We start from the raw sequence: 23,726 nt of genomic DNA, 5'->3' as shown, positions 1-23,726 counted from the left end.
CTGAAGCGGTCTGGACAAGAGGGTGTCAAGTCTACTAATAAATAGCCATGGGGGTTATTTGTAGCGTCTTCGTAACTCTCCAAAAAGAAGGCCCTCTGCCTCGGTAATATCTGATTTGCTAATATAGACATTTGTAGCTTGTCACGGGGGTTCTTAAATAAAATAAGATGAGTGCAGTTTAAGTTGAGGGTTCTACTGTATTTACCTTTATGAAAAATGTTCTGAGTCAGAAACATAACGGACATATTCCTGTGATGACGATACTGCGTGAAAATTTTAACAACTTCGGGATGATCGGAGGCTTCCAAAACGACGTCGTCCAAAATAATCAGATGATTTTTATCTTGAGGAAAAATTGTTTTATCATCAAACAAATCAGGCAGACCTTCTAAAAATGTTATCCTTTTATTCAAGATTTTTTGCATTTCACTGTACATTGGCTGGAAACACGTGTATATCCATACAATATTATCAGGCTGTGTATCCAAAACATGTACAATTTTCCAACACGTTCTTAACAAAGAATGTTTTCCCTGACCCACTGGGTCCCACAACCAGACAGGAAAATGGTAATTTTAGTCTAGGGTCGAAAACCATTTGCTCTGAGACTTCGAGGTGCGACATTCTTTCAGTAACCAAAAGGTAAGCGCGCGCCTCCGGTCAAGAGACGTCTCTTGTCAAAAACGACACGAAACTTTTTATCGATCGAGGAGTTTTTTAAGCGAAAACCGTTCTTCTCGCAAACGATGGTGTGTTGCGGCGTCGTGAGAAAACTCTCGCGTGAACCACCGATATAATCTTCAATGAGGTCTTTCACGGTGTCGAAGTTGATTCTTTGACAACATTCGTACGTCTGTGTGATGCCTTTAACACGCAGCACTACTTTAGACGCTCTAGTCTGATAGGCGTAACTTTTAGGACCGGCAGAAACAAATTCTTTTATCGTATCACCGTCCAACTCGTCCGTTAACTGGCCTAAATAATTCCCCAGCTCGAGAGGGGTCTCGCCTTCTCTGGTTATATAAATCAGTCTGTCGGTGTCATAATACAAGACTCGCTCTTGCAACTGATCCAAATAACCATACAGTGTCATTCGGCCGTAGCCCGTTGTAAAGGCCGCAATAAAAACATTATCTGTTTTGTTGGGGGGAGCGATACAACGCTCGCTGTGCTGCCATTGTAACATCGCTACGTTCTCGTTTAGAAAACTAAAATAGTTAACATTGTAATTACCTGAAAACATGTAATTAAAAAAGATTTCAGGATCGTTTATGAGTTCGGTGTTAATCATGTTAGAACGCTGAGCGAATTTACCCCAGAAGCTGTTCAGACAGAGTTTAGCCACTTGTCTTCTGGCAGGGTTAAAGACGATTTTGGTGGCGTCTAACAGAATTCCCTGCTTAGTGTTATAGTCGGCTATGTAACGTTGTTTACCCTCCTCGTCCGTAACCTCCGATGGATATCCGCTTGCTTCTTGTTTACTTTTTAAAAAAGTTTTAATGTAACCCTTGAAAAGGTCGGCACTCTTCTCATTAAAGTGCCATACCTCGGTGATCTCAGCTATTACATAACCCTTGTCTAAGGCTAGAGTAAACTCTGGCGTTACCCAGACCCCTGTCAATGCGCGTTCCTCGTCAGTGTGTGTGCAAGAACCTCGCTGGAAATTCAGATCGGCGCATGTACGACAGAGAGTAAAAACCAAACGGCCTTGCGCCGATCTATAAGGTAAAACAGGGAAAAATAAACCTCTTGGCGGATAAACTCGAGCTCTTATTAATCCGAAATATTCGCAGGGGTTTCCGAAATCCTTAAAGATTATTTCAGGATGACCCATCGGATACGTGAATGAATAATTTATATAGGGGTAGAGGGACGTCACGTCTACATACCTCACGCTTTCAGAGGGACCCGTCGTGTAACGCAATCTTACGGGGCAGGTCCTGCCACCGTACAGCGCATCGCGGGGGGAGAGCGGCTGAGGGGGATTAAAGCTTTTAAGAAAACTCTGCAGACCTTGATGTGTCTGTTTCATCTCGACCCACGTATGCTCTCTTATAGCTACGACTTTCACCCCGTGCGTATGTTGTAAGCGCCGCAGTTTCTCCTCACTCTCCTCGTTCATGCATTCGTACGTTTTAACCGTTAAAGGATTAACGTCTTGTGGAGAAAAGCATTGCGTACAGCCGTGATAAAAACAACCCTGGAATTCATAAACTGTCGGCACATCGTTTACCACGGAGTAACCATCTACAAAATACCGCCCCAGCTTCTTTTCGCCCGTGTTCAGAGCATGTTGGATAAATATATTTTCGCTGAACATTACCCATTCTAACCATTGAATACCAGCATCCGAATATCGTTTATACTGTTTCCTGTAATCGTCGGGGGAAGGTATAGCGATTATGCGTTCTCGTAGGAAATGAGTGCAGAAAACAGACATACAGGCCGACGCTATGGTGGCTGACTTAAAGGGATCGACCCCAGCCTCTTCTACAAACTCTTTTCTAAACTTTGAGCAAGCCATCCTGAGTATTTCGGTATCGTTCCTGCAATAATACCTGGCTTCCTCCCTAAAATTGAAAGTCCCCTCACACACGGTGCTATACCATGTCAGAAACTCGCTTCTGTGTTTCTCGGTCATCTGATCGACGCCGTAATATTCGGGGCCAGGGTAAGCACCTACATAGGTCAGATTCCCCTCGGAGCTGAAACGATGTGGAAAATAGCCTTTAACCTTTTCGGAAAAACCCAGGGCTTTTGGAAGCTGCGAGAGAGGGAATGGGAGAAAAGACGCGGAGTCGATAAATTTATGTTTATAATCGGGCTCTGTGAACAGAATCACTTTACTCCCCTGCATAACGATCTCTGGTTTTATGCCAAGGTCGATCATTGCGTTGATTATAATGTACCCGTCGAATCCTTTTGAATTATGAGCGACAAAGATGGCTCGGGTGTAGCATGGCCTCCTGAAGCGCAGAACGAATTCTTTGGCGCATTCAACCCCGTCAGCACACCACTCTTTACCCGCCAGTGTTTTTGTGCTCACGAAAAAAGGTGTGTGCGTGCCGTCCCGGTTTGGAAAGGTTTTAAAATCGTAAAACACGATTTTCCTTGTGTAACGTATATCGATGAGCATAGGGAGTATGTAACACTGGTGCCGGTCTGCTTCTGAAATAAACTCTGTTTTCTGACCGCAAATCTGACACTTGAAGCCTGGACATTCGTGAGGTTTTGAAGGTTTAGTTAAACTCACAGAATACAATCTTTTACACGTTAAGCATTTCTTGACCGTGTCACATTGACTCGCGTAGACACCGGCTCTCGGATGCCAATTTTTCTCCTTATGCATGGTTAAGCAGTAAAGAGAGCGACAGGATCTATTGCACTCGTGACACGTTATATATTCCGGTTCGTGATGGCTGCACCCCGAATCCAGACACACGTTACAATGACCTTCGACAGAGCGTTTTCGTAGCCCTTGTAGCAGAAATCGCAGACCTTACGCACACCTAGAAAAGCCGCGACATTTTTTATACCGTAGTAATGATTCTCAAAGAGAAATAAGAACAACGTGGTGGATTTTTGAGGGGTAGAAGTATGGAAATTAGCCAGTGTCTCTCTCTCATTGGTTCTGTAAAACACTACAATTTTACAATCCAACACACGTTCGAATTTAGGTATGTCTGAAAAAGATACAGGGGTATGCTCAGACAATCCCGCTTTTATCTGAATCTCCCGACCGAGCGTTTCGGCTGCCGCATCAGTGATCTCGGGTTGAATCAAATGAGCTAGGTTGATGGCGAAACATAACTGATCGGACGGATTTTCTACTAAATAGAGCAATCTCTGCTTCTTTTTAAGGATTTCACAGTCCAACGTTTTTTTCAACAACCTCTTCCCCCCGCCCCGATGATTTCTAACAATCTGAACAACAAGCTCTAGGGTCTTATCGCATAACACCGACATGTTAGATTGAACTAAGCGGTCTAGTAAATCCTGGAAAACCGACAGATCGGCTCCTTCGGAGACTTGTAGCATGGAAGAGAGACCGTTTCTCAGACTCTCGCCTCTTAACTCTAGCTGTATCACGTCTCCCTCCTGAGCGTATGAAAGCGCTTTATTGACTATGTCAAACACGCCACCCATCACGTCCCCGTAAAAAGAGCCGTAATCTGCTACCTCGCTCTGCGGCAAATTTAATAACTGTCTTATTTCTATATTATTAAATCGTGACCTCGTCACCACCCGGGGTTCGTCTGAGGCAGTCTCCGATGGGTTATTAGCGCTACTTTGATCATTAGAGCATGGGGGATCAGCGGGGGGTTCTACTATCGAGGTGTCGAGATTGTCACCTCCTCTCCCTATTTGCTCTGTTTCGAGCCTCTGGATAATGTCTACCGTTGAGTTTACGGAATGAGAAGGGGGAGAAACAGAACAGGGGTGATCTGTGGAAGCTTCCTGCATAAGATTGTTTATGCTTGCCAAATGAAGTAACGTGTTTTCTATTTGCGCGAGTCATGAAGCTAAAGACTCGGGCGCGTTATCTGATAATAATTGGTGACGTGTGTGATCTGGTGATGTCTGTGATTGGTGATGTTGTACGTCCTCTTTTACAGACTCGGGCTGTCGGAGGGATTTTAGTCGGTTTATTAATGACTGATATTCTATTCGCTGCTGATGATTCGTTGTAGAGGTTACCTCGTCATCTTCCGAGCCGCGTAAACTGTTTGTTAACTGTAGTAGCGCAGCTTCTATTTCAGAAAGCTGAAATGTCAGAGACTCTTTATCTGTTTCATTGTTTATAGAGTTTGTGTTATGAGTATTTACAGAGTCTGGACGGTAAAGGGATAATATCTGATTTATTAACACTTGATATTGTTGCTGATCCGCAGCGTCGGTGTTAGGAACCGAGGGAACGTTTATTGATAGTGTGTGTAACTCTGGTTGGGAACCCCGTGAATCAGACAAAGACGACGTCAAAGAGTGTTGGTTATCATTATTTACTAGCTCATTTTCCATATCTAACATTTCTGTAAAGTCAATGGTAGCAACATCAACATCATCAACATTTACATGAAAGGCCATACTTTTCAACACAGTTTAAACACAAAAATAAAAAACACCCTGGTACAGAAAAAAAAATCAACGGAGAAGCGAGTGCAAAGTTGCGCTAAACGTAATACCGATTGCCCAGAGAACCTCTTCCCTCGAAGGCTGGTGATAACGGCGATACGGTGCTGAAACGCTCCTGTAGCTCAATTTTCTTCTTCTTCTTCGTCGAATATGACTCTCTGTTTAGGAATATCAGAAGCGCAAGAAATTAGGTTGTGGAATTTTTTTTTTTCTACTCATTGTGATAAAGATACAGCCCCTGGGGGTAAAAACTCACCGTGTGATGATGAGGATGAAGAGGGCGAAGCCGAAGTTCTCCGACGACGACTTGGTCGGGATCTTTCGCTTAACCCCTCTTGTTCACCTCGAGCTTGAAGAGGAAGCGCACCCGGCTGCTCAGATTGGTCCGGCAAGGAGCTGCTTTTAGCCCCGTTCAAGGTTTGCTCGGAGGCCTCCGCTCCTCCTGCTGTAGACCCGTTCAAAGTTTGCTCGGGGGCTTCCGCTCCCCCTGATGTTGTCACCTCTAAGGGTTCGGGCTCAAGGACGCTCATCAGCTCAACGTCTTCTACTACCAATGAAGGAAAAAAGAAAAAAAAAGAGTAACCTTTTTTTTTTTTCAATGCATCAACATAAAAATAAAATAAATAAACGAGTAGAAAATAACCCACCGTAACTAGGATCAGATTGCCTCTGTAGATGAGGCGGACCAGTCGTTTTATCGGATATTCCGTCAGCAGCAGTTTCTGAAACATCATATAGGTTAATATTTTAGGTTAATATATATATATTTCCCCTCTAAATCACGGTAAACTCACCGATAACCTTAGGCGTAGATCGCGACGGCTCCGTTGTTTTAAAAATCAACGTTTCTAATTCTAAAAAAAAGTGAAACTCAGTTTAGCTACAACAACAATTTCTCTAGAAGGTAAAAAAAAAATATATATATATATACACAAATACATAAGAGAAAAAAAAACTCACCGTCTTGCCAGCCGGCTTCTGATACAACGTCGTAAGAATCAATAGTCAGGTTGTTTACTGCGGAGTTTAAAACGAATTCTTTTTTTTAAAAAAAAAGGACAACATAAAACTAGTGTAGATAAATAACATTTGAATCTAGTCTCTACCTGGAGCCATAGCGAAGACGCGAGAAGCGAAGACACGTTGTTGTGACCCACGGAGAAATGCCAGAGTTTTTTTGCGGCTTCGCTCAATTGTAGGTTTTTTTTATACAACCTCATAGCACACCCCCGAGAACATAAAACATAAACGGTCATAAAATAAACGTCAAGAACTTTCGCGCTACCCTGTTATTTCTTTAACATACAAGTCTACCCAATGGCCATAATCGCTCCCTAGAGATCGATCATAACATAGTGTTTGTTAACACTAACGGTGAAAGTTTTTTCTTAAAGTTATAAAAAATACCATGTTTTATATATATATATTTTTTTTTATTTATTTTATTTTATTTATTTTTTACTCTAGTTTTGACTTATAAGTATAGGTAAAAAAAACAGTTAGGCCTACAACCCATCTCCTTAGAGCGACGCCCTGCTAACCATCAGAGCATTTCTGTCCCATTAGGTCGTAAGACATTTTACATTGATATTTCACGGACCCTGGCTCGCTTCTCTTTCTCTTTTTAGTATTTTATTTCAGACACCTTCTTTAGCTCTAATTGTTTTAAAAAGTTGTAAAACTATTTTTTTATTAGTGAAAAAACATAAGCTTTTAGATGAACGTTAGAGAAACTTACTTTAAAAAAAAAAAAAAAAAAAAAGAGGAGGCGGAGTTTCGTCACGCACAGATCCGGCCAATCGCGGCTTCTGAAGGGAAGGCCATTTCGTTTCGTTCAGTCGCTCGACAAACTCAGCGCTCATTCTGTACCAGACGAGACAACGCTGATCATGCCTCGCATGCGTATAACATCGGACAAGCTCACGCCGCAATATTTTTTTCCTTCTCAAAGGTTCAGGGCTCTCACCCTCCGGTAACGCTTATTCTTTTTCTTTTTCTAAAAAAGTAACTTAAAAAAAAGTAACAAGTTCTATTGGCCTCAGTAATTTAAAGTGATGCACGTTTTTTCTTATCACACTGAATAAACGTTTCCATGTTCTCCCGTTGGTAATAAATACACTTCCCCGTCTTAATAGTTAAGCACAAACATCTTGAAATGAGTTCACACACTAAGCATGTTCTTTCAAAAAATAAAACAAAAACACACTGAACAAATTCGTACAAAAAGTAAATGAAAAAAAAACCATATATGAAATAAATGAAATAAACGATGATTAAATAAATGAGTAAATACGTACATAAATAAAAATAAATGAAATAAGTGAATGTCTAGGAATGCTTAGGTGAAACACCCCCACCCCTCCCTGCACATTCCTAGGGTCATAAAAAAAATCCCAAAGGGGCAATAAAACTGTCAACTCTCGTTTTGACGAAAGGTTGTTAGGATATATTTTTAACGTGTGCGAACTTAGCGTGGGCCTGTGGTTAAATAAACTTTTGCCACGTCTCATTTCATGACTTGACCTCCTCCCCAAAGCAAGCCTTGAATCTTTCTAATACACGCAAGTGTATCGGTTGGCTTAAGTTCAGGATTTTTAGGCTTCAGACAGGAACCATGTTCACGTTTTACCTTAGCCAAACAGCAAAGCAGTTTAGAGAGCAGCCTCTGCAACCATCTATGGGCAATGCTGCAAAATACTGTGAGAAAGATGAAATAAACCTATAAATCATAAACAAGACAACTTTTCATACTCCATCGTCAACCAGAAGCTGATTCCTTGACTTCTGCATTCAAACATGCGGTGGAACATCTCAAAAGAATTTTTCAGTATCTGTGAAAATGAAGTTTAGCTCAGAACTTGTAGCCTTCATTTTGGCACCCAGCTCAGTGCTTTGCCTCAACAACATAACCATGTGCAGAGACGTCTAGTAAACAGGAGATCCCAGGAGAGGATCGTGTGGTAACATGATGTCTCGGATTTGTAGGACCTTACACCACTAAACGTTCAATCTATGGGTGATAAGAAGATACCTTATTTAATATGTTATCTAGCGCTTACTCTAGTGTGTATATGATGAGGTCTCCATGCTACAGTGCTATCGAAGCAGTGTCTACTGCAACAATCATCTGTTGGTGCGAAAGCTATCCCTTTCTTGCCTTTCTTACAGCCAGAGTTGAATAACTTTGCAAGTCAGACAGGGTTCTGTGGCAAATTCCATGGTGAAATCAAGGCATTCTCTCGACGCTGTTGACAGCTTGTGGGATCAGCACCTGCCATAGTTGTTTGCATTTGGTGGAATTTGATTAGTAGCAACAGAAAAGCATCTGCCTAATGAACTCGAGCATCCATGAGTCTTGGAGAGCCTGAAAAAAAACAACATCCCGGTTGGCACTGTGGCGCAATGGATAGCGCATTGGACTTCTAGACTCAGCTGTGGAGCTATTCAAAGGTTGTGGGTTCGAGTCCCACCAGAGTCACTAACTTGTTACCTTCTTTTCATCCACACCCCATGTCTAAAATGAAATCTTTGGTCAGAAATCCCTGTTCAAGATGCACTTTCCTATGTGCCATATTTGATTGAATGACTTGTCAGCTGAATTTAAGAAATATCATTGTTTTCCACATGTTTCTGCCCATTTGTCCCAAATCAAGGCCTCAGCTCAACTCCAGCTTCAACAAAAGGTTACGACATTGATACACGCAATCCTTATGGGACAAAGAGCCAAAGTCCACAACAGCAATCTGATGAAGGCTTGCTTGCTTTTAGATGTGCATGGCATGTGGATTTTAATTCCTCTCCCCTGACTGTTGTGATATGCTTGTTAGGACTATGTCTGGAGATCAGCCATAACCTTGTTTGCTGTGGCTTGCACCTGTCTTGTAAACAGGAGATCCCGGGTTCAAATCCCAGCAGTGCTTGTTGTGAGTTTCATCTCTTGGTGCACCAGACAAGGTCTGGGTCCAACTGCATGAGGAACTCAAGGCTTAAGTGCTTGTGGGCTCAGGTTGTGGCAGGGTATCTTGCTTTCAGCCAGGATTTCTGCTCAGTTTTCATGTGTTTTCCACAGGTAGACACCTGTCCATGGAGCTCAAGCAAGGTAGCTCTATTCCTCCCACAGAAGTGAATGAACACTGGCTTTTTGATTTGCAAGAATTGAATCATTTTCTGAGTAGCCGTGGAACATTTGCCTGATGTTTGCTTCCACACAAGTGTGACTTTTTATATGTGGGACGTTTCACTCTACCGACTTACATTTGGTCACATTTATATGAAGACAATGGCTGTCAATAAGCTAGTATATATATATATATATATATATATATATATATATATATATATATATCCATATATACATCTTTTTTTGCTGTAAACTGTATGCCAGTTGCAAATATATAACATACCTTGTGTTTGAAGTTTGTTCATTTTTGCAAGCCTGAAATCTACTGCAACAGGCATGATCTTTGGCTGCAATGAACTTGGAACAACCTGAGTTGAAATACCATGACTGGCAGTTTTGGCGTGCTCTGTGAAGCATGGTATAGCACTGTGGGACTTCATTCATGGTCCTATCATGCTGCATGCCAATGGAGACAATCTTAGCTTGATAGTCAAGTTCCTGTGCCGGAGCATCTCAGATACGAGTTTGTGGCAGTATGCGAGAGCGGAAGGTTCTATGGCTGTGGCGCTGTGGCTTAGTTGGTTAAAGTGCCTGTCTAGTAAACAGGAGATCCTGGGTTCGAATCCCAGCAGGGCCTCTCACTGTGCACTTCTGTTGCTATGCAGGTCAGACTGGTTCCTGTGGAAAAAAAGAAATCTTTGCTTTATGTCGGACCCTTAACAGCTCATGGGTTAAAGTCACACAATGCCCAAGCTTTCTGATTAGCCAAGTTTACAGTCTTGTGCATCCTTAGGTCATTAGCTATATTGCAAATTATACATGGCCCAATTGACCAACATTGCACTACACACTGCACTTCAATTTATATAAATATATGTATACATAAAAATACATTACTGAAAGCTCCCTTGTGCCCATTTTCTAGGAAAGCATACAGTGATAAGTTGCTGAAAGCTACTACTATCCGATGTGGATGTCTTTGTCTGATCCAGAGTAGACGATCCATTTGATCAGAGAAGAATGTTGAAAAAGTGTGTGTGCAAAACTGTAGAAAATGTGAAGAACGGTGTCGGCTGCAAAAGAATAACGACCGAGTTGGCTGTATTTCTCAGTCGGTAGCGCACTAGTCTTTTAATCTCAGGGTCTGTGGCTTCAGTCCCTGTTTGTAAATGAAATAGACTTGAAAATGAGTCATGTGGTCTCCTTGTCCAGAAGGCCAACCTTGGTCGATAATGCTGATCTTTTTAAAGGAATTCACATCCCATGGGCATAAAAGACATTCATTTATCCAAGATAAGACTTTAGAAGCAGGGCTGTTCAGAAGAGTGATCCTGGTAACAACTTTCACTGTATGTGAAGGTCAGAATCCTCTTGTTAGGGAAGAGAATGTTGAAAACATGGCAGTTAAACAGAAATCTTAACAGTTGGATTGATCTCACAAGTGCTTGGTTTCTTCAAATGTGGCAAACAATGGACGAGCATTGGGAAAGGATGGGTAAAACTGCTTTTTGTGAGGGATGGCACAACTTCCAGAGCCTGGATAGCTCAGTCGGTAGAGCATCAGACTTTTAATCTGAGGGTCCAGGGTTCAAGTCCCTGTTCAGGTGTTACGTTCTATTGGTGCTTAGGAAAAAAGAGCATTTGGCACAAGTTGTTCAAAGCGATTAAGAGGGCTAGCTTGGATTAAGGAATTCTCAAGGGCAGAAAATTGGAAATTGCAGACTACTTGCCAAGGATTTCCACAATTTCCAACTTACTCTTAGGAGATTGTCTTATGCTCAGGAAGGCGCAAGATGGCGCCAGTGAGGTCGGCTGCCGTCACGATGTCCAGTCACTGGAGAACAAACTCGATGACCTCAGGGCCAGGATAAAGTTCCAGAGAGACATTCGGGACTGCAATCTCCTCTGCTTTACCGAGAAATGGCTGAACCCAGCGGTGCCGGACCACGTCATCCAGCCGGCCGAGTTCTTCTCCGTTCACCGCATGGACAGGACACAGGACTTAGGGAAGTCAAGGGGAGGCGGCGTGTGTTTAATGGTCAATAGCAGCTGGTGCAACAGCAGGAGCGTTGTTCCTCTCGCACGCTCCTGCACTCCAAACGTGGAACTACTGTCCATCATGTGTCCTCCTTTTTATTTACCTCAGAAATTGTGAAAATGAAGTTCAGCTCAGAACTTGTAGCCTTCATTTTGGCACCCAGCTCAGTGCTTTGCCTCAACAACACAACCATGTGCAGAGACGTTTAGTAAACAGGAGATCCCAGGAGAGGATCGTGTGGTAACATGATGTCTCGGATTTGTAGGACCTTACACCACTAAACGTTCAATCTATGGGTGATAAGAAGATACCTTATTTAATATGTTATCTAGCGCTTACTCTAGTGTGTATATGATGAGGTCTCCATGCTACAGTGCTATCCAAGCTGTGTCTACTGCAACAATCATCTGTTGGTGCGAAAGCTATCCCTTTCTTGCCTTTCTTACAGCCAGAGTTGAATAACTTTGCAAGTCAGACAGGGTTCTGTGGCAAATTCCATGGTGAAATCAAGGCATTCTCTCGACGCTGTTGACAGCTTGTGGGATCAGCACCTGCCATAGTTGTTTGCATTTGGTGGAATTTGATTAGTAGCAACAGAAAAGCATCTGCCTAATGAACTCGAGCATCCATGAGTCTTGGAGAGCCTGAAAAAAAACAACACCCTGGTTGGCTCTGTGGCGCACTGGATAGCACATTGGACTTCTAGACTCAGCTGTGGAGCTATTCAAAGGTTGTGGGTTCGAGTCCCACCAGAGTCACTAACTTGTTACCTTCTTTTCATCCACACCCCATGTCTAAAATGAAATCTTTGGTCAGAAATCCCTGTTCAAGATGCACTTTCCTATGTGCCATATTTGATTGAATGACTTGTCAGCTGAATTTAAGAAATATCATTGTTTTCCACATGTTTCTGCCCATTTGTCCCAAATCAAGGCCTCAGCTCAACTCCAGCTTCAACAAAAGGTTACGACATTGATTCACGCAATCCTTATGGGACAAAGAGCCAAAGTCCACAACAGCAATCTGATGAAGGCTTGCTTGCTTTTAGATGTGCATGGCATGTGGATTTTAATTCCTCTCCCCTGACTGTTGTGATATGCTTGTTAGGACTATGTCTGGAGATCAGCCATAACCTTGTTTGCTGTGGCTTGCACCTGTCTTGTAAACAGGAGATCCCGGGTTCAAATCCCAGCAGTGCTTGTTGTGAGTTTTATCTCTTGGTGCACCAGACAAGGTCTGGGTCCAACTGCATGAGGAACTCAAGGCTTAAGTGCTTGTGGGCTCAGGTTGTGGCAGGGTATCTTGCTTTCAGCCAGGATTTCTGCTCAGTTTTCATGTGTTTTCCACAGGTAGACACCTGTCCATGGAGCTCAAGCAAGGTAGCTCTATTCCTCTCACAGAAGTGAAAGAACACTGGCTTTTTGATTTGCAAGAATTGAATCATTTTCTGAGTAGCCGTGGAACATTTGCCTGATGTTTGCTTCCACACAAGTGTGACTTTTTATATGTGGGACGTTTCACTCTACCGACTTACATTTGGTCACATTTATATGAAGACAATGGCTGTCAATAAGCTAGTATATATGGATATATATATATATATATATATATATATATATATATATATATATACATATTTTTTTGCTGTAAACTGTATGCCAGTTGCAAATATATAACATACCTTGTGTTTGAAGTTTGTTCATTTTTGCAAGCCTGAAATCTACTGCAACAGGCATGATCTTTGGCTGCAATGAACTTGGAACAACCTGAGTTGAAATACCATGACTGGCAGTTTTGGCGTGCTCTGTGAAGCATGGTATAGCACTGTGGGACTTCATTCATGGTCCTATCATGCTGCATGCCAATGGAGACAATCTTAGCTTGATAGTCAAGTTCCTGTGCCGGAGCATCTCAGATACGAGTTTGTGGCAGTATGCGAGAGCGGAAGGTTCTATGGCTGTGGCGCTGTGGCTTAGTTGGTTAAAGTGCCTGTCTAGTAAACAGGAGATCCTGGGTTCGAATCCCAGCAGGGCCTCTCACTGTGCACTTGTTAGAATTATTTTATATATAAAGGAGTTATTTCTACTCTCTTGCTCTCTTCCTCATAGATCTGATATTAACGTGTTAAATCTTTCCTGTTGCTATCTTCCTGTCTCCTCTTGCATCTGCTCCTTAAGGTGTGAACGCTCCCACGCTCACCTTCCCATTCTCTCTACGTGTCTCTCTCCCCCTCTCTCTCTCTCCCCCTCTGTCTCCTTCCCCCTCTCCCCCTAACTCGAGCCAACATCTTGTGATCTGTCCCTGGACGAACACCTCTCTATCTTCCTCTCCTTTGATTCTTCAGGATCTCACCAGGACATTTACAATGGTTCATGTTCTTTGTAGTAACATATGTCTATGGCACAGGCGTTTGGTCAAACATATATAAACCCCATCTTTTGCTGTTAATAAACAGAGACCTTTCTGACAGACAACGTGTGTGTGTGTTTGACTGAGTCTCTCCTGGCGCCAGAGAAGCTTACCGAAGCACAGCGGACAGACCGAGCAACTCGCCTCTCCTACTACGTAACTTTAGAAAAACTTTACAATCTGGGGGCTTGTCTAACCTTTTCTCTCCAGGAAGGTAAGTTAAGCATTATTTTTGCTATTGTACTTCCTTCCTTGGTCAGAAAAGTTTTTGAACCAATAGTTCATTTTACGTAGTAAATTGGCGTATATTTGGGGTATATTTTGGAAAAAAGATACTTTATGCGTGTTAATTTGTTTTTGTCTCGCATTGTTTTTGGCATTACTCGCGTTGATTTATTGATTTAAATTACAGCGGCTGTAGCGGATGTGGTTAATTGAAAGCTATAGATAAAACTAGGTGTTTAACTGAAACTGGACCGGTGTTGTTAGCAGTAAGCTAAAAACATACACAGCGCTGTCGTCGCGAGTACCTACGTCATCAAAACCGCGTCCCGTTAGAGGAGACGCGCTACATCGGGTGTGTTTTAAAAAGTTTTACGTTCACTAACTTTTGTTGTTGACGTAATTTATGCATTACAATATTAGTAATTTAGTGAGGCATTTGTAGCGTGCACTTTGTGTATAAGCTGGCCCTGGCGTAGAGGCGCGTGGCTAGAAAATAAATAAATTAATTGGTTATAGCCATATTCCTTAGAGTGTTCTTTGGAACAGGGAGCGGCGTGCAGTTGCAGTTATACACGTGGGAGGTGCATGAGTTTTATTGTCTCCCTGACGTAGAGGCGTGTGGACTCAGCCCGGCGCACCTGAGGTTCATTTTTCTGAGAGTGTTCTCAGAAACAGGGTAGATTGGCCGAATGCCTTATTAATTCACTATATTGGTATTTGATAAATGTGTGAATCATCTCCAAAGGTGTAGAGGCACGTGAGATTTGAAATAAAGTCCATATTCCTGATAGTGTATCAGGAACGCGGAGATATTGCACATTTTGATAATACACTTATAAATTACAGTATTCTTCAGTTTTAAATAGATTCGGATACACTCTGTTCGTACGTCACACCACCCGTAATAAAAAAAAAAATAATAATAATAAAAAAAGAAGCTTAAAGTGTCCGCTTAACTTCGATAAGCTTGGTTTGTTTACTAACTGTAACTTACTAACAAAATGGGTAATGGTCGTTCCAAACAGTCTCTTACTCCTAATGATTGGATGTATAATTAAGGATTTGGATTTTTATTCAACCTTTTGTGTCACCTATTCGACAGGAGTAGGTTTTAGGAATGAAAATATATATATATAAAAAAAAAAAAAATTAAACTGCATGTTTTTACACAGGGACTTTCTTTGTTAATAATATAGACCGTAATTCTGCTAAATCTCTTAAAATTTCTCTAGCAGGGACCGGACACTAACCTGCCATACAACTCATGGGAAGGATGGTTGATTCTACTGATGAATCTATTGTCATCCCATCCTACTTGTCTTCTGTACCTCCGAGGTTGTAGTCTACTCATGATAATGAAGTGGGCACAGTTTGCACTACACCATACACAGCAAAACTTAAAACACTGACACCTGTGTATTGTAAACAATACCCTCTTTCACCAGATAAAGAGGCTGGCATTGAGAAAGTGATTTTGTCATTAATACAACAAGGTGTCCTTGTTCCTACCCAATCTCCATACAATACACCTGTTAATCCTATACAAAAGGCAGGTGGAAAAGGATGGAGATTTACCCAAGATTTGCGAACTATTAAACCAATATCAACACCCAACACTCCGGCTGTACTCTTACACCGCCTCATGACACTCTGTGGCCCCGATCAGACCCAACCAGACTGGGCTGATCATGACTGTTTACATGAGATCACCACTACCTCGGCAGTACGCTCCGATTTATCTACCACTCCTTTAGAGCATGGCACCCATATCTATGTTGATGGCTCTTGTTCGAGGCCTAATGATAATGTGACATATTGCGGCTATTCTATCTGTCAACTGCCCAATATTGTATTAGAAGCTTATTCGTTGCCCTTTCTTTCAGCGCAAGCTGCTGAACTTACCGCTCTTACTCGTGCATGCCTCCTGTTTAAAAATCAACCTGTTACCATCTTTACGGATTCACGTTATGCTTATGGTGTCGCACACGATTTCGGAAGGATTTGGGCTTCGCGAGGTTTTAAATCAGCCGATGGAAAGCCTATTTCACATGCTACTCTTGTAACTAATCTTTTACAAGCTAGTTTGCTTCCCTCACAATTGGCTATAGTGAAGGTCAAAGGTCATGCATCTGGTGACTCTGAAGAGGTTTTGGGTAACTGTTTAGCTGATGAAGTTGCCAAATGGGCCGCTAAAGAAGCACCTTTGTCCCCACAGGTTTGTAGGGATACAGTATTCTCTCTGACGTCCCATGTCTCCGTCCCAAGTTTGTCATCTGACATTGACATAGCCTTCTTGCAAACCTATTCATCACCCGAAGATCTACATTTTTGGTCCTCCCGTAAGTGTTCACCTGGCAGCGATATGCTAATTCGGGATGAGACTGGCCGTATAGCTCTTCCAGCATCTGTCCTCCCGTTATTAGTGCGACATTTTCATGGTATTTCACATGTCGCAAAACGGGGGGTAATCCGTATGATCGAGGACAGATTCTGCATTCGCAATATCAAACAGGCTACACTTGTTCTTTTAGATTCCTGTTTGATCTGTGCTCGCGCAAATACACAAGAACAACATGTTAAACATGATGCCTTGCCAATGCCTATTGCACCATTTCAATGTTTACAAATTGACTTTACACACATGCCACCTGTCAGAAATCTTAAATACATGCTTGTAATTGTGGACAGATTTTCTAAATGGGTAGAAGCATTTCCATGCTCCAAAGAAAATGCAACAATAGTAGTTAAAATTCTGGCTAAAGAAATTATTCCTAGATATGGTATTCCAACATCTATTGACAGTGATAATGGCACGCCCTTCGTCTCTAAAGTGACACAAAAATTGTGTAAATTTTTAAGCATTGATTGGAAATTTCACATCCCCTACCATCCCCAAAGTTCTGGTGTGGTAGAACGGATGAACAGAACAATCAAAGAAAGGTTGACCAAAGCCATGATGGATACAGGTAAGAACTGGGTTGACCTGTTACCGTCTGTGCTTTGTGAAATTAGAATGACACCCAATTCTACAACCAAACTTTCACCATTTGAGATTATAATGGGACGACCATTCCCCACCCCCTGGGTAAAAGGTAACCCCGGTGTTTCCCTTACAGGTGATCTGGACGTGATTGTCGGCGATTACACGCAAGCACTCATTGAAAAATTGAACAGTGTTCATGGTAATGTCTCTGCTTCTCTCCCTCTGCCTACAGACAAGCCTACTCATTCTTTCATCCCAGGTGATACAGTGCTGGTGAAAAGTTTGAATCCCAGGAAGGTGGGGGACGCTGCCTACAGTACACCTACAACTGTAATTGCAGTGACCCGCACAGCTGTTCTCACAGATTCACAGCCACAGTGGATTCACGCCAGCCGTGTGAAGAAGGCACCGCAAACGACTCTGACTGCTTGAGATAATCGACCACTACTTCACAAGATCTCCTAGCCCGCACCGAGGGGCTAGTGGAGCGACACATGTCCTGAAGACACCTCAAAAGGGGGCTCTCGTCGCTTCTCACCTTTTTCACATACACATATAGGTTCAACTTTGTATTAGCTCTTTTTCCACATTTTATTTTGTGCCAACGCCTGATGACCTATGTACTGTTAATTTCATTTCTAATTGTGATTCTAGAAGTGATTTAATCCTGATCTTCTCTATAACTGTTCTATCTATTCTATCTATTCTCTTTATCATCCTTCTTATCATCTTTGCTGACTTTACTAATTATGAATCTCTGCTTCTTCACGTTAATATCTCTTGCTATGTTAACTAATTGACATTCACAAATTCTTTTAGAATTTAAGGGGGCAACTGTTAGAATTATTTTATATATAAAGGAGTTATTTCTACTCTCTTGCTCTCTTCCTCATAGATCTGATATTAACGTGTTAAATCTTTCCTGTTGCTATCTTCCTGTCTCCTCTTGCATCTGCTCCTTAAGGTGTGAACGCTCCCACGCTCACCTTCCCATTCTCTCTACGTGTCTCTCTCCCCCTCTCTCTCTCTCCCCCTCTGTCTCCTTCCCCCTCTCCCCCTAACTCGAGCCAACATCTTGTGATCTGTCCCTGGACGGACACCTCTCTATCTTCCTCTCCTTTGATTCTTCAGGATCTCACCAGGACATTTACAATGGTTCATGTTCTTTGTAGTAACATATGTCTATGGCACAGGCGTTTGGTCAAACATATATAAACCCCATCTTTTGCTGTTAATAAACAGAGACCTTTCTGACAGACAACGTGTGTGTGTGTTTGACTGAGTCTCTCCTGGCGCCAGAGAAGCTTACCGAAGCACAGCGGACAGACCGAGCAACTCGCCTCTCCTACTACGTAACTTTAGAAAAACTTTACAGCACTTCTGTTGCTATGCAGGTCAGACTGGTTCCTGTGGAAAAAAAGAAATCTTTGCTTTATGTCGGACCCTTAACAGCTCATGGGTTAAAGTCACACAATGCCCAAGCTTTCTGATTAGCCAAGTTTACAGTCTTGTGCATCCTTAGGTCATTAGCTATATTGCAAATTATACATGGCCCAATTGACCAACATTGCACTACACACTGCACTTCAATTTATATAAATATATGTATACATAAAAATACATTACTGAAAGCTCCCTTGTGCCCATTTTCTAGGAAAGCATACAGTGATAAGTTGCTGAAAGCTACTACTATCCGATGTGGATGTCTTTGTCTGATCCAGAGTAGACGATCCATTTGATCAGAGAAGAATGTTGAAAAAGTGTGTGTGCAAAACTGTAGAAAATGTGAAGAACGGTGTCGGCTGCAAAAGAATAACGACCGAGTTGGCTGTATTTCTCAGTCGGTAGCGCACTAGTCTTTTAATCTCAGGGTCTGTGGCTTCAGTCCCTGTTTGTAAATGAAATAGACTTGAAAATGAGTCATGTGGTCTCCTTGTCCAGAAGGCCAACCTTGGTCGATAATGCTGATCTTTTTAAAGGAATTCACATCCCATGGGCATAAAAGACATTCATTTATCCAAGATAAGACTTTAGAAGCAGGGCTGTTCAGAAGAGTGATCCTGGTAACAACTTTCACTGTATGTGAAGGTCAGAATCCTCTTGTTAGGGAAGAAAATGTTGAAAACATGGCAGTTAAACAGAAATCTTAACAGTTCGATTGATCTCACAAGTGCTTGGTTTCTTCAAATGTGGCAAACAATGGACGAGCATTGGGAAAGGATGGGTAAAACTGCTTTTTGTGAGGGATGGCACAACTTCCAGAGCCTGGATAGCTCAGTCGGTAGAGCATCAGACTTTTAATCTGAGGGTCCAGGGTTCAAGTCCCTGTTCAGGCGTGACCTTCTATTGGTGCTTAGGAAAAAAGAGCATTTGGCACAAGTTGTTCAAAGCGATTAAGAGGGCTAGCTTGGATTAAGGAATTCTCAAGGGCAGAAAATTGGAAATTGCAGACTACTTGCCAAGGATTTCCACAATTTCCAACTTACTCTTAGGAGATTGTCTTATGCTCAGGAAGGCGCAAGATGGCGCCAGTGAGGTCGGCTGCCGTCACGATGTCCAGTCACTGGAGAACAAACTCGATGACCTCAGGGCCAGGATAAAGTTCCAGAGAGACATTCGGGACTGCAATCTCCTCTGCTTTACCGAGAAATGGCTGAACCCAGCGGTGCCGGACCACGTCATCCAGCCGGCCGAGTTCTTCTCCGTTCACCGCATGGACAGGACACAGGACTTAGGGAAGTCAAGGGGAGGCGGCGTGTGTTTAATGGTCAATAGCAGCTGGTGCAACAGCAGGAGCGTTGTTCCTCTCGCACGCTCCTGCACTCCAAACGTGGAACTACTGTCCATCATGTGTCCTCCTTTTTATTTACCTCAGAAATTGTGAAAATGAAGTTCAGCTCAGAACTTGTAGCCTTCATTTTGGCACCCAGCTCAGTGCTTTGCCTCAACAACACAACCATGTGCAGAGACGTTTAGTAAACAGGAGATCCCAGGAGAGGATCGTGTGGTAACATGATGTCTCGGATTTGTAGGACCTTACACCACTAAACGTTCAATCTATGGGTGATAAGAAGATACCTTATTTAATATGTTATCTAGCGCTTACTCTAGTGTGTATATGATGAGGTCTCCATGCTACAGTGCTATCCAAGCTGTGTCTACTGCAACAATCATCTGTTGGTGCGAAAGCTATCCCTTTCTTGCCTTTCTTACAGCCAGAGTTGAATAACTTTGCAAGTCAGACAGGGTTCTGTGGCAAATTCCATGGTGAAATCAAGGCATTCTCTCGACGCTGTTGACAGCTTGTGGGATCAGCACCTGCCATAGTTGTTTGCATTTGGTGGAATTTGATTAGTAGCAACAGAAAAGCATCTGCCTAATGAACTCGAGCATCCATGAGTCTTGGAGAGGCTGAAAAAAAACAACACCCTGGTTGGCTCTGTGGCGCAATGGATAGCACATTGGACTTCTAGACTCAGCTGTGGAGCTATTCAAAGGTTGTGGGTTCGAGTCCCACCAGAGTCACTAACTTGTTACCTTCTTTTCATCCACACCCCATGTCTAAAATGAAATCTTTGGTCAGAAATCCCTGTTCAAGATGCACTTTCCTATGTGCCATATTTGATTGAATGACTTGTCAGCTGAATTTAAGAAATATCATTGTTTTCCACATGTTTCTGCCCATTTGTCCCAAATCAAGGCCTCAGCTCAACTCCAGCTTCAACAAAAGGTTACGACATTGATTCACGCAATCCTTATGGGACAAAGAGCCAAAGTCCACAACAGCAATCTGATGAAGGCTTGCTTGCTTTTAGATGTGCATGGCATGTGGATTTTAATTCCTCTCCCCTGACTGTTGTGATATGCTTGTTAGGACTATGTCTGGAGATCAGCCATAACCTTGTTTGCTGTGGCTTGCACCTGTCTTGTAAACAGGAGATCCCGGGTTCAAATCCCAGCAGTGCTTGTTGTGAGTTTCATCTCTTGGTGCACCAGACAAGGTCTGGGTCCAACTGCATGAGGAACTCAAGGCTTAAGTGCTTGTGGGCTCAGGTTGTGGCAGGGTATCTTGCTTTCAGCCAGGATTTCTGCTCAGTTTTCATGTGTTTTCCACAGGTAGACACCTGTCCATGGAGCTCAAGCAAGGTAGCTCTATTCCTCCCACAGAAGTGAATGAACACTGGCTTTTTGATTTGCAAGAATTGAATCATTTTCTGAGTAGCCGTGGAACATTTGCCTGATGTTTGCTTCCACACAAGTGTGACTTTTTATATGTGGGACGTTTCACTCTACCGACTTATATTTGGTCACATTTAAATGAAGTCAATGGCTGTCAATAAGCTAGTATATATATATATATATATATATATATATATATATATATATATATATATATATATATATATATATATATATACATTTTTTTTTTGCTGTAAACTATATGCCAGTTGCAAATATATAACATACCTTGTGTTTGAAGTTTGTTCATTTTTGCAAGCCTGAAATCTACTGCAACAGGCATGATCTTTGGCTGCAATGAACTTGGAACAACCTGAGTTGAAATACCATGACTGGCAGTTTTGTTGTGCTCTGTGAAGCATGGTATGGCACTGTGGGACTTCATTCATGGTCTTATCATGCTGCATGCCAATGGAGACAATCTTAGCTTGATAGTCAAGTTCCTGTGCCGGAGCATCTCAGATACGAGTTTGTGGCAGTATGCGAGAGCGGAAGGTTCTATGGCTGTGGCGCTGTGGCTTAGTTGGTTAAAGTGCCTGTCTAGTAAACAGGAGATCCTGGGTTCGAATCCCAGCAGTGCCTCTCACTGTGCACTTCTGTTGCTATACAGGTCAGACTGGTTCCTGTGGAAAAAAAGAAATCTTTGCTTTATGTCGGACCCTTAACAGCTCATGGGTTAAAGTCACACAATGCCCAAGCTTTCTGATTAGCCAAGTTTACAGTCTTGTGCATCCTTAGGTCATTAGCTATATTGCAAATTATACATGGCCCAATTGACCAACATTGCACTACACACTGCACTTCAATTTATATAAATATATGTATACATAAAAATACATTACTGAAAGCTCCCTTGTGCCCATTTTCTAGGAAAGCATACAGTGATAAGTTGCTGAAAGCTACTACTATCCGATGTGGATGTCTTTGTCTGATCCAGAGTAGACGATCCATTTGATCAGAGAAGAATGTTGAAAAAGTGTGTGTGCAAAACTGTAGAAAATGTGAAGAACGGTGTCGGCTGCAAAAGAATAACGACCGAGTTGGCTGTATTTCTCAGTCGGTAGCGCACTAGTCTTTTAATCTCAGGGTCTGTGGCTTCAGTCCCTGTTTGTAAATGAAATAGACTTGAAAATGAGTCATGTGGTCTCCTTGTCCAGAAGGCCAACCTTGGTCGATAATGCTGATCTTTTTAAAGGAATTCACATCCCATGGGCATAAAAGACATTCATTCATCCAAGATAAGACTTTAGAAGCAGGGCTGTTCAGAAGAGTGATCCTGGTAACAACTTTCACTGTATGTGAAGGTCAGAATCCTCTTGTTAGGGAAGAGAATGTTGAAAACATGGCAGTTAAACAGAAATCTTAACAGTTGGATTGATCTCACAAGTGCTTGGTTTCTTCAAATGTGGCAAACAATGGACGAGCATTGGGAAAGGATGGGTAAAACTGCTTTTTGTGAGGGATGGCACAACTTCCAGAGCCTGGATTGCTCAGTCGGTAGAGCATCAGACTTTTAATCTGAGGGTCCAGGGTTCAAGTCCCTGTTCAGGCGTTACCTTCTATTGGTGCTTAGGAAAAAAGAGCATTTGGCACAAGTTGTTCGAAGCGATTAAGAGGGCTAGCTTGGATTAAGGAATTCTCAAGGGCAGAAAATTGGAAATTGCAGACTACTTGCCAAGGATTTCCACAATTTCCAACTTACTCTTAGGAGATTGTCTTATGCTCAGGAAGGCGCAAGATGGCGCCAGTGAGGTCGGCTGCCGTCACGATGTCCAGTCACTGGAGAACAAACTCGATGACCTCAGGGCCAGGATAAAGTTCCAGAGAGACATTCGGCACTGCAATCTCCTCTGCTTTACCGAGAAATGGCTGAACCCAGCGGTGCCGGACCACGTCATCCAGCCGGCCGAGTTCTTCTCCGTTCACCGCATGGACAGGACACAGGACTTAGGGAAGTCAAGGGGAGGCGGCGTGTGTTTAATGGTCAATAGCAGCTGGTGCAACAGCAGGAGCGTTGTTCCTCTCGCACGCTCCTGCACTCCAAACGTGGAACTACTGTCCATCATGTGTCCTCCTTTTTATTTACCTCAGAAATTGTGAAAATGAAGTTCAGCTCAGAACTTGTAGCCTTCATTTTGGCACCCAGCTCAGTGCTTTGCCTCAACAACACAACCATGTGCAGAGACGTTTAGTAAACAGGAGATCCCAGGAGAGGATCGTGTGGTAACATGATGTCTCGGATTTGTAGGACCTTACACCACTAAACGTTCAATCTATGGGTGATAAGAAGATACCTTATTTAATATGTTATCTAGCGCTTACTCTAGTGTGTATATGATGAGGTCTCCATGCTACAGTGCTATCCAAGCTGTGTCTACTGCAACAATCATCTGTTGGTGCGAAAGCTATCCCTTTCTTGCCTTTCTTACAGCCAGAGTTGAATAACTTTGCAAGTCAGACAGGGTTCTGTGGCAAATTCCATGGTGAAATCAAGGCATTCTCTCGACGCTGTTGACAGCTTGTGGGATCAGCACCTGCCATAGTTGTTTGCATTTGGTGGAATTTGATTAGTAGCAACA

The 23,726-nt window shown here is 42.6% G+C and overlaps 4 non-coding genes across 4 annotated transcripts; all 4 read left to right on the top strand.

Annotated features, from left to right (window-relative positions):
• The first annotated feature begins 10,787 nt into the window (after nt 1-10,787).
• trnak-uuu (transfer RNA lysine (anticodon UUU)) lies at nt 10,788-10,860 on the top strand. Its single transcript has one exon. It is a non-coding gene; the product is annotated as a tRNA-Lys (tRNA).
• Nucleotides 10,861-19,171: 8,311 nt separating this feature from the next.
• Nucleotides 19,172-19,244, top strand: trnak-uuu (transfer RNA lysine (anticodon UUU)). The gene has a single exon. It is a non-coding gene; the product is annotated as a tRNA-Lys (tRNA).
• A 2,411-nt stretch (nt 19,245-21,655) lies between these two features.
• On the top strand, nt 21,656-21,729 carry trnat-agu (transfer RNA threonine (anticodon AGU)). The gene has a single exon. It is a non-coding gene; the product is annotated as a tRNA-Thr (tRNA).
• An 897-nt stretch (nt 21,730-22,626) lies between these two features.
• On the top strand, nt 22,627-22,699 carry trnak-uuu (transfer RNA lysine (anticodon UUU)). Its single transcript has one exon. It is a non-coding gene; the product is annotated as a tRNA-Lys (tRNA).
• Nucleotides 22,700-23,726: the final 1,027 nt, after the last annotated feature.

The sequence above is a fragment of the Clarias gariepinus genome, chromosome 5 (assembly GCF_024256425.1).
Source record: "Clarias gariepinus isolate MV-2021 ecotype Netherlands chromosome 5, CGAR_prim_01v2, whole genome shotgun sequence".
Taxonomy (NCBI): Eukaryota; Metazoa; Chordata; class Actinopteri; order Siluriformes; family Clariidae; genus Clarias; species Clarias gariepinus.
Note: the sequence above shows the minus strand (reverse complement) of the source record. Positions and strands in the feature narration are given on the sequence as shown.